The sequence below is a fragment of the Chenopodium album genome, chromosome 13 (assembly GCF_948465745.1).
Source record: "Chenopodium album chromosome 13, dcCheAlbu1.1, whole genome shotgun sequence".
Lineage (NCBI taxonomy): Eukaryota > Viridiplantae > Streptophyta > Magnoliopsida > Caryophyllales > Amaranthaceae > Chenopodium > Chenopodium album.
This window is the reverse complement of record NC_137846.1, coordinates 39,496,215-39,499,641: the sequence shown is the minus strand read 5'-3', so window position 1 is coordinate 39,499,641 and position 3,427 is coordinate 39,496,215. Positions and strand designations below refer to the sequence as shown.

The 3,427-nt window shown below is 39.0% G+C and overlaps 1 non-coding gene across 1 annotated transcript; it reads right to left on the bottom strand.

Moving 5' to 3' along the window:
* Positions 1 to 3,051: 3,051 nt before the first annotated feature.
* On the bottom strand, positions 3,052 to 3,157 carry LOC145577182 (small nucleolar RNA R71). Its single transcript, XR_014098661.1, has one exon. It is a non-coding gene; the product is annotated as a small nucleolar RNA R71 (small nucleolar RNA).
* Between the last annotated feature and the right edge of the window lie 270 nt (positions 3,158 to 3,427).

Sequence of the window (3,427 nt, the reverse complement as noted above, 5' to 3'; positions counted from 1 at the left end):
ATTTTTTTGGATCTTTTTCCCTAGTTTTAGGAGAGCTTCTCTCTCTAGGTTTAGTTTAGGATTAGGGTAGTTTAGAGAGAGAAAGTGAGGGTTTCACCATTGTTGAGCTTGGATTTTGAAGAAGAAGATTGATCATCTTGTTTGTAGATTTACATTTTCAATCAATGAGAATCTCTAACTCTCTCTCCTCTATTTTTATTAATTTCTTTTTATTATTGTTTTAGTTGTTGGTATTACTTGTTAATCATGTTGATTCTTGATTATTTGTTGATTAATCTTGTTATTGTCCTGATTAGTGAGTAATTTCCCCATTAAGGGGATGGTTGTGGTGTAGTTGGATCTTGAGCATGTTCTAGGTTTAGAGTTGATTTATTTGTGATTAAAGTCTTTATGTGCTTGATATTCTTTAATCCTCTTGCAAGTGCACATTGTTGGTTGATTAAAGGTGAATCTTTGCTAACAAGGAACGGAAGTTGACTTAGTTAAGGTTCATTAGTATCGATTGTTATTTAATAGTACCTCCTAGTATATGGTTCTAGTGTGGAAACATAGAGGCTATGTTAGGAGAAGCCAATTGACCCCGGAAGGCGGCTAGATTGGATCCTTTATTTCGATATTTGAGCATGTTTAGTTCATAATTAATTCAACTTCTATGCTTTTGTTTATGTTCAAGTGAATGCTATACCTAAATCATTTCCCTTAATGTTTTATTTCTTGTTTTAGCATTTTTAGACTTTAGTTTATTTATCTCCTATTCCGGACTAGCTTAATTGTCGATAACATTTGGTGGTGTTTAACCGTTCTCTGTGGTTCGACCCCTATGCTTGCCTTATACTCGTATTAGGTTTGTTTAGGTTGTATAAATTGTATTTGATCTAGGGATAGTCGTTTGACGACGCGATTATTCCCTTGTCATGGTGATTGATTGTCCAATAATTCCCGAGCTTCCTCTCTATGATCTTTCATTGTTTTCATGCCTAAAGCTTGTGCAAGAAGTTTCAAGTCTAAGGTGGATCCAAGGGGCATGCTTCAAGGCCTTGTATATGCCTTTCTCATGGCTTATACTCTTCAAGAAATTCAAGAAAGTTTCAGCCTACCTTGTCCTCCATCATCATCATCTAGGATGTGTGCACCACTTGAGCTAGGACAAAGAGAAGAAGGGGGAAAGACCCAGCTAGGTGCGGGCGCACCCAGGGAGTGTGCGGGCGCACATTGGTCGGGTGCGGCCGCACACCTGGTGCGTGCGGGCGCACCAATCTGGGTGTGTTCCCGTGCGCGCTACTCTCTCTCCTCCAAGCGCCCGCACCGACGTGGGTCTATTTTAGGGCGTCAATACCGACCTCCTCTTTGTATATATAGTTATTTCTTTCTATTTTTGATAGGAGTTTTTTTGAGAGATTGGATTTCATATAGTTAGTTTTTGATTAGAATTTTGGAGAGAGAAACTCAAGGATTGAAGAGAGAGAAACTCATGGTTTTTGGTGATTGTTCAAGAATTCTTCATTGTAATTGATCTTTAGATCAAAGTTTTGTAAGGATCTTCTTCTTGATTTCAATACAAGTTTGATTCTAGTTGATTTCATTTGTTTTCCATGTTATTGTTGATTGATTGAAGTTTGTTTGATGATTGATTGAAGTTTTATTGATTTTTTTGATTGATTGTTGATTTGATCTTTGATTTCAATTATGTTAATGATGAAATTGATGATTAGTGTAGTTTTGATCTTGATTTCCATGGCTAGTGAGTAGTTTTCTAGCTTGGGAAATGGTGAAGCATGTTTGAGTGATGGATTAGAGTAATTTGGGGATAATTGATGGAGTTGATGATATGATTAAATTTGGTTGATAATTCATGTGCATGTGTGTGATTGATTGAAGTTTGGCCATCTTTGATTATTGCACTAGATTGCATTGTGAGCTTGCTATGATACGGACCATTGATTAGTAACTTGCAATTTCACGATTGAGGTGCTTTGTGACGTTCCCTAGGTAGTGTTTAGCGTAGTTGACGCTAGTTAGACCTCTAGGTGAACTAACTTGGTATGCTATTTTGGATACATGATTGATCTTCCTTCATATCACTTGACTTAGTCGGTTTGACCTCCCAAATTACCATTTTCCATAACAATTACATGTGGATCCATTGCCCTAGTGTCTTTTAGATTGATTTCATACAAGTTCTTGCATCATTTAGCTCTAGCTTTAGTTTCCTTCATAAACCCCTTTATTGGACTTCGGAATAGCTTGACTTAGGCATTGTGCATTCGACCTCCATTCCCTTGGGTTCGACCTTGACTTACCACTACACTTAATAGGGGTTTGTTGAGTTACAAATTTTGTTTGATTGGGTGGGGTGGTAGCCCAACGACCTACCGTTCTTCATCCCATCAAAATAGTGTCGTTGCCGGGGAATGGTGCTTTGAGTGCATGTTGTTGTTGAGTCTATTTCACTTTATTTGCAAAATACAAAAAGATTTTACACTTTAGGCTACACTTGTAGCCGTACTACTTATATTTTCTTTGAGTTTTGTATGCATAGGTCCCGAGATTGTGCATTTGTTCCCTTTGATCCGGAGATTGAAAGAACTCTCTCAAGGAGGAGAGTAGCAAACAAGACATTGGATTATAGTTCCTCAAGCGAAGAAGAGATTGAACAAGAGCAAGTCATGGGAGAACAACCAAGAGTTGCCTTGAAAGAATTGGGAGTGCCCGGTGCATATAGGTTCGAGAGCGGCATAGCTCCACCTACAACACCGGCAAACGATTTTGAAATTAGGCCGACAATGATCACCCTAATTGAGAGGAGACAATATAGTGGGGCAAAGAACGAGAGCCCATTGAACCATCTTAAGGATTTTGAAAAATATTGTAACACAATCAAGGTTAATGGAGTGTCTCAAGAATTTATCCGCCTTAAGTTGTTCCCTTTCTCCCTCATAGGAAGGTCTTTGGAATGGCTAGACAAAGAGGTGAAGCCCAATTCATTGAGAACGTGGGATGATGTCACTAAAGCTTTCTTGTCCCGTTTCTATCCTCAAAAGAAAACGGCGGAGGCAAGGGCTTTAATTCAAGGGTTCAAGCAAAAGCCAAATGAGAGTCTTTATGAATCATGGGAAAGATTCAAGGAGTACCAAAGAGAATGTCCTCACCACGGAATTCCAACATATCAATTGATCCAAATCTTCCATGGTGGTTTGAGTCCTCAAGGCAAGGCATGTCTTGATGGAGGGGCCGGTGGTCCAATCATGAACAAAACCGAAGAAGAAGTTGTGGACATAATAGAGGATGTGGTAACTTACTATAGAGATTGGCAAGATGGGGAAAGAGATTCTTCAAGCAAGCAATCTTCGTTGTACTCGGTGGACCATCTCAATGCCATCAACAATCTTTCCTCTCAAATGACAAACTTGGGAAAGGAGATGACGGC